Here is an 8,364-nt window from a genome sequence, read left to right as displayed (position 1 = left end):
TGATTTATGGAGTGATAAGAGAATCCAAAAACTCCCTATGCAAAAAAGAAAAAAAAGAAACTTGAACTCAATTTTTATCTGAGGTTCAGATTTCTGTTCTAGAAATTTTGGCAAATTCATGCATATTTAATTAGATAATGCCAAATTTGCATATTTAAACATAACATTTCAGAATACTTGTAATACAGAAGAAATGTATTAATGCACTGTGATTATTCAGCTGGGGAAGCATGGTGATATCTATCAACATTTTGGAGGCTTTGCATATTTTTATTTTAGCCTAATTAAAGTTAGAAAAGCACTCAACAGATTATATCACCTCAACACATCTTATTAGTGCTCATGAGTTATTTGTTTTGGTAGTTATAGCTGGCAGTGGTTTTAATGCCTTCAGCATGGTCACAGGATACGTCTCAGCGTCAGTGACCGTAAGAGGACCTGAAAGAACCCCGCGTGATGTGGCACGTGGACCTGCAGCTTCATTAGATCAATGTCTCTGTCGCTGGCGGGTAAGGAAAACCCATTTTCACTACGCACACACACACACGGCTCTCTTATGTCACACACTGTCACAGAATCGATCGATTCATACATTCAGAAGCAGCAGCCGTGGCACAGTGCTCACAACCACTAAAACTAAAACTATTAAAAACACTTCTGTTAACTAAAATAAAGCTGAAGTAAAATAAAATAAAATATTAATATTAGATAAAAGAAACAATTTAACTAAACGAAAATTAGAAATGTCGCCTTGGCCAATAATTTAAATTTAAACTGAAAATGAAAACAGAAAATATGAAAATGAAAGCAAATTCAACTTAATTCAGAATAGTAATACTGTAATAATACAATACCAAAATAGCACTGCTCACAACAAACATCTCAGAGGTTCAAATCCAACACTTTTTCCTAAATCTTCTTCCAATAACAGTGAAAAAGTTCATAAATAACTAAAATGAAACTGAAGAAATAAGTAGTCACACCCCAAATTTACAGGATTGGTCTTTTAAAGCTATTTGATATTTATATGAGGAACAGCCTGAAACTGATGTCATATTCAATGGAAATCTTGACATCTGCCAGAATTCTCCTTTCTGCACTCATGAGAGGAGCAACTATATTTGATTCATGAATAATTCATATTTTTTTCAATGATTTGTTCTTGAGTTATACACTTCAGCTTTATCAAAGCTTTGCCCAAATCTTGACAATTAACCCCCCAAAATGATATTTTTCAATGATTCTTTGGAAACTCTCGCTATTTATTTATGTTTTTTTTAATTATTTTATAGAGAAGATCTACATTAGGCCTTGGATCTACAGTAGACAGTAACTGTTTAATATTAACCAATTTTCTAAAGAAATCTCAAACTACTTTTGCAAAAACTTAGTGAAAAACCACCAGCTCTTACCTTGTTACAGAAGTGGTGTTGAGATGACCGGTGTGATGAGCATCTGTTTGTGACAGATGAGATCAGGGCTTGTTTGTCTGTACAGTATCAGAAACATAGAAAAAGCAGATCACAATGATTGTCTGTCTGTCTTGTGATTGGACGAACAGTCAAATGCTTCGGTTCATAAGCACAGCACTTAGCACAGTAAGGTGGCAGGGAAATGTGACATGAAGTTCATTAAATGACACGCACTCAGTATGCTCACTCTGAACACCTCGCTGGCTGTTTTGTAATTGACCACACTATTGTCTGACAGTTCAACATGAATCCAGGTTGACAGTGATGCAGTACTTTATCAATAGGCCTACGTGTTAAATGCATATTACAAGAAAACTGTTGCACTATATTGCACATGCACAGAACGGGTTATAATCTAGAGACTTTGGACACACAAATATCTAAACCTACAGCTTGAGTTTCATCAAAATCAATGTACGCTGAAGTGGCATCTGCAAAGAACTACACTAACATCACAACCACAAAATGTCAATACATTTTCTCTTTCATTTTGAACATTATATCTAATGTTGTTTTGTCAACATTAGATATCTAATGTCTAACTTGTTTTAGTAAAATGTTTTGCTAGAAAAGGATGATTGTGCAAGTGAGATCTTTGATCTAAACAAAAAATTAATAAATAAATTAGTAATGAAATAAACAATAATTAATAAATTAATTAAAATAAATGAAAAAAAAAGAAAGAAAGGAAAAAAAATAGCTAAATAAACACATTTGTGTTGATATTCTGTGGCTTATATATTTTAAAGTGCCCAAAAACCCTTTGGGGCCACTGCATATTATTTCACAATTAATAGATTTTGGTGATTATAGTCATGTTTGGGATCTGTATCAATTACTGTAAATAAAAAAACACTAGAAAAATTGTTTAGTTGTTAGGAGATTATTTATTATGAGAATATGTGTTATAAATATTTTTTTTGTGTAGAATTTTTGTTTGCATAATGTTTTAAGTCAACTTTTAAATAAGCAGCTCAGCTCAGAGTGTAAATTATCCACAAGATGGCACCACAAACGCACCTGATTGCAATACCAGTTTGTCTTGTGCTTGGGCTTTTCAGATCATAATATCACAGACACATGATCATGTATCATGATATTGTTTCACTGGTCTTGCTACCTACTGTTTATGTAGTAAACTGATGTGAGGCTGTGTAGAAAACATCTACACTCCAGCTCTGAAGTGTAATTTCAGACAACAGAAAGGGAAAAAAATAAAGAATTGATATCCTTCATTTAAAAATATGTGGCATTTCTCATGTGTAGATTACTTTGAATAAAATCATCTGTTAAATGGGTGTAAAATGTAAATATAATGATCAACATAATGCTTCATCTCATTAGAACAAAAAAATCCATATCCTAATGAATATTTCATATGATGAGGAGTTTAATGAATGAATATTACTAACGAATGACAAGCAGACATCAGAGCATATGCTCTTTATAATATAAACTTGACATATGATTAACATCCTAATGCTGGAGATATTTACATATAAATAACAAGATTTAAATGTGTGATGTTTCCCCGGCTAACAAAATATGGTCCAAGAATGTTTTGCTAACATCACCATTAAGTTTTAAATGTGTTATTTCTGAATGTTTCCTCTGTTGTCACTTCAGCAAAATAAGTCATTGTTGTTCAAATATGAGGAATAGTAATAGTGATGCATGATAATCTTCAGTGGTTCTTCGCATAATTAAGATGGAGATTGAAGCAGACATGCACAGTGAAGATGGAAGGCTTGTGTTCTTGCTGTGCTGTAGACAAACTTTTCACTCTGACGGATCATAATAAATTAAAAACTTGTAAGCCTGAGATGTCCTTGTGGATAAGCAGAGGATAAGACTTCTCATCCAAATGGATGTGGGCTAGTTCTACGCTTCTTCAGAGAAGGAAGTCTCCATAAAATCCTCTCACTTGAGACATAATAATCAGGGATTTAGAGGTGAACTTAAGCCAGAGTCAGATTCACTGCATGATGAGTGCGGGATAATGAGTGTTTGGCTCTTTCGATGGCGTCTGTGAACACACTAGAGATACTTCAGGGGGATTTTTATTCTGTCAGCACACTTGCATGCTCACACCTCTGCTGTCTGCAGGTCAAACTGAGGAGATGGACGGGTTAAGACAGACCGCCAACTTCCCCAATCCATGAGCCTTATAGAAACTTATCATTTTTGTGTTTTATCTATTTAGGCTAATTCAATAATGCTTTCAGCTATCAGTAAGAGTGTAGAAAATATTGTAATATATTTAAATCCATTTCCCCCTAGAATCAGTTTTGTGGCATACCTGAAACTTTTGGCTCATCATTTCGGCTCATTTCATCCACAATCAGTGAACTGAAAGAAAGCAGGACCTGTTTAGGAGGGATCTGCCACACAGCCGAGAGCTCCATAATGAAGGCTCAATGGAAGTACAACATCTATGGGGTCCAAAAATCTGAGAGCACTAATGAAAATACATCTATTTTGCATTTTTATTTGAAATGAAATACAGTTATGTTTTCATTAGAAATTATATTTGAGAATGTTCCAAAGAGCATCTCATGCTTCAAAGAGCGACATGATTAATGTCACTAATTTACTTTTGACCTTCAAATACTACAGTCCAATTCAAAAGTTTCTTAAAAGAAGTCTCTAACTTAATACTCCGAAATATTATTATTTCAAATAATTGTTTTCTATTCAAATATATTTTAGAATGTAATTTATTCCTGTGATGCAAAGCTGAATTTCCAGCATCATTTCATGAGCCTTCAGAAATCATTCTAATATGCTGATTTGCTGCTGATGAAACATTTCTTATTATTATCAAAAATTAAAAAAAACAGTAGTGCTGGTTAATATTTTTGTGGAAACTGTGATTAATTTTTTCAAGATACTATGATTAATAAAAAAGTTCAAAAGAACAGCATTGTTTTTAATAAAGAAATCATTTGTAAATTATAAAATGTCCCATTTTTTCATAAATTTAACAAGTCCTTGCTGAATAAAAGTATTCAATTCATACTACCCAAAATTTTGAAGGGTAGCGTATCTCTTCTTTATCTGACATCACACAATTTCTTTGCTTTAAACTTTTCAAAATCTTAAAACCAGATTTTTGAATCCCAGATTTTCGATGTGGTTTCAGACTTTTCAAACTCAACTGTATTATCTCAGGCACAGTCAAAGAGAAAGGGAACATTCAAAACATGATTCCGATTCCCTAAAAGTGACAAGAAACAGTGCAATATATTTGCTTTTGTTTAAAATTAAAAGAATTAAAAATGTCATTAATGATAATCATACTTTTGAAGCCTCCATCAAAAAAGTCATTTCAGTTCCGTTTTGCTCTTCTTTCCACATTTCTAGAAATGATTATTGAAATGAATAAGTCAACAAAACCATGGCTGACTGAACACCATAATTACCCAAGTCTCATTTACATCTCGTTCATCATAAAAGTTCCCTGCTTCTCCTCCTAGCAAGTGTTGAGAGCTGCTTGTACACTGCACTTACTCATTAAGGTTTAATTAGGATTTAAATGACAACTTGATGCTGTTATGATTTCCTGGCAAATCTCTGATTGTCAGCTGTTTAGCAGGCAATTATGAAGACGCTATTAAAATACTTTTGCTTTTTAACAGCTATGCTTAGCACAGTTAGAGCATGGCAAAATAAATGAATAAAACACACTATATGTTTCTGCAACTAAGCTGAAGAAATAAATGAATAAAACACACTATATGTTTCTGCAACTAAGCTGAAGCCCCAGATAACTTGTCTGAGGTCGCCTACCACCTGATCGCCACAGCATTTTTTATTGTGTTCGGGCCATCAAAATTGTATTATTTATTGCCCCTTTATGTACGTGGCCACTGAACTGCCTGTATGTGACTGAGAAGTCCCACCGTTCCCTACACGGGGCCTGTGGCCGCGAATTCATCCTCCTGTTCTGCCTCCAGTAACTCTGGTATCTTTGTTTTGTGGTTTTTTTTTAATTTATTGTGTATGTACTGTATGTGAGTAGAATGCCAGTAATTGTATCTGTTTGTTCACTCACTGAAACAGACATTGTTGCATTGTTTGGAGCATGTACATCCAATTTCTGAATGAAATTGGAATTGACATTTCATTTCTGTAGATCACGTGTGCATAGCATCCTTTTTAACACTCACCTGGTCCTGCTGTGTCACACGTCGCCCTCGCTTGTCATGGGCTCATCAGAGATCATCCTAAAAATGAATGAATAAATCATTTTGCTAAATAAATACAGCAGCTGAGCTCTTGACACGGCCCTTAATGTGATTGAAATTTATGATGTTTGGGTCCTTTCTTTCTCGACCCAAACAAGATTCGGATGTATGTATATTAGGTATTGTTTTTATGAAACTCACCGTCTTTGATCAAGCAAATCCTTTTTTCTCTTTCCATTACTGTCACCTGATGGTTCCTTGCCACTTTTGCCTTTGGCTTGCTTAGTTGGGGTTTAAAAGATATTTATTATTTAGTTATTTTGATTTGAAAGCACTGACACCATCAGATGAGAACAATTCTTGAACTGAATAGTGTTAATATTGCCTTTTGTGTTATAGCGTAAATTGAATTTATTCATAATTGATCAGTTTGGCAACATCAACTGAAATGAATCAACACTGAACTGACTCTGAGTTAAATAATGATAGCATGGTCTTTTCAGGGCTTCCTTACAGCAGAATATGGATTTGTATCATTTGAGAATATCATTGATTCTGTTACTTTCTTGTTTAATACTGTGAAGCAGCTTTGAAACAGTATGTGTTGTATAAAGCACCGTAAAAATAAAGGTGACTTTACTTGACTTGATGGTTCTGTGAAATATATCTGTAGAGAAAATATAAAGCAGATTTTTATTATAAAACATGATTAATTAATTGCATTTAATTAAATTTCATGCAATAAGGTTTTACACATGGAACAAGTCCAAAATGTAGTTTCTTTGTAGTTATGACTGAATTTTAAGAGGAAAATTAATGTATTCTACAGTTTACAGATACAGGACGGTATGGGCTTTATTGATTATCAGTCACTCACTGCTGAAAACAATTCCTCAACAAGCACTGCTTTTCTATTTGTTGCATGCCTTCAAGGCAATTCTACCATGTGAATGAGTTTTCTGCAAAGCAGCCTCTCTGAAACTCAATTACCCTTCATGACTCCAGGGTCAAGCAGTTTCCAGGCCAAAATATTTACATATTCTTGTAGTTTAAGGTTTTCATTCTAAGACTACAGCATTATCAAAAAACACTGTATACTGCAAGAAGAAGTGTCTCACCTTTGGTGATTAAGATACTCACTTCTCTTCCTCTTCCCATCATTCTAGTGGATTACATTCTAGCGAGCAGCAGGTGACGTGTGAAATTGAATTTCCATTTCCCTGCTGTCAATTCTGATCGCTCACATTCGGCTGGACACTTGCAGCCACCAGGGAGGGACTGGACAGGTGCACAGAGTGGGACCAAAACAAAACAAATCAATGGATAAAACCTCACTGTTGATCTGATCAAGATCATTCACCCAATCAAAACACCATCTGACCATTTCAAAAGATTCCTGAATGCTTCTGACAGCACAGCATATGTTCTTGTTTTGATCCGATAACCGAACCATAAAGCATCATCACGGGTGCCACCAACAACAGTCCCAGTGTAATATAGCTATTTGAGTCATAGCCAACATTGGTTTCATTTCTATTGTTACATTTTTGGGCCACTTTCTTAATAATAAAACCATTTAGACTCTCAAAAATTGTTATAAAGAACATTACTTTAGTGAAATACAGTTACAGCAGCAGAATGTTATATTTCATACAAAAGGAAAAAAAAGATAGTTTGACAGTAGAGCATGGAATTATGGCCAATTGCTTTTATTCTGCACTCAGTCATATAATAGGCCAATGTTCCCTCTGCTGTCAAGTAAATCTTAACCTCAGGATAAGCATGCGTGCTTGACTGCATATTTCATTTGCAATGTGCTGAAGCCTATGAAGATACGTTTAAGTAATGCAATACAATGAAAAAATCAAAAGAAAAGAATGCATTACCCTCTTGAAGAATTAAAAGACCTCGAAATTTGCATAGGTCATTTAAAAGCATATTTATTGGCATGTGCAGAGGTCACTTACTAATAGGCCATTTACTAATTGAACTTTGTCTTTGTACCCATTCATGGCGATGAATTGAAACTATTTCATTTGTAGTGCTCATATATTTTTGCCTGGAAAATCAAAACAACAACAAAAAAAAACCTTTCATCTATGTCCTAATTTTTTGTCAACATTTTTCTGATGATGATTTATGACCTTTCCACACAAAACATTTGAGATGTTTTGCATGGAGAAATTGCTTGTTAACAAAAACAAACAAAAAACAAAACAAAACAAAAAAACCCTGTTCAAGTAATCATAGATTCAGCAGCCGGTCAAGGATTGTGCATTGATCCAGTCCTCACATTCCCGCCTGTGGATGTCTTGATATACAGTATGTATGCAGTGACCTTGCTGCTGGACTAAAGGTTAGTCATTAATGGCATCTGAAAATGCCACATTCAGGGGGAAAACTAACATTTTTCTCAAATAGATCAAAAATAAAAGTAACTGATTTAGCCATCAGCTGATATCATCCCGGTGCTATTTTATGTCTTAAAAGACAGAAAGAAGAGAAATAACATAAGTAGTTTTCCTTAAAAAATATAGCATACCAGATTGCATATTAGCGGATAATAACAAATTAACAAATTTTTTAGTTTTTTGGTTTGTTGTAGTGTTATGGAGAGTGGCAAAATGAAACATTGAAGAATTTATTGATTTTTTTTTATTATTTTTTGATTTTTCCCTCCAAAACAATGTCACTTCTTGGAGGAT

The sequence above is a fragment of the Cyprinus carpio genome, chromosome A10 (genome assembly GCF_018340385.1).
Source record: "Cyprinus carpio isolate SPL01 chromosome A10, ASM1834038v1, whole genome shotgun sequence".
Lineage (NCBI taxonomy): Eukaryota > Metazoa > Chordata > Actinopteri > Cypriniformes > Cyprinidae > Cyprinus > Cyprinus carpio.
The sequence above is the reverse complement of the archived record's forward strand: the minus strand, read 5'-3'. Positions refer to the sequence as shown.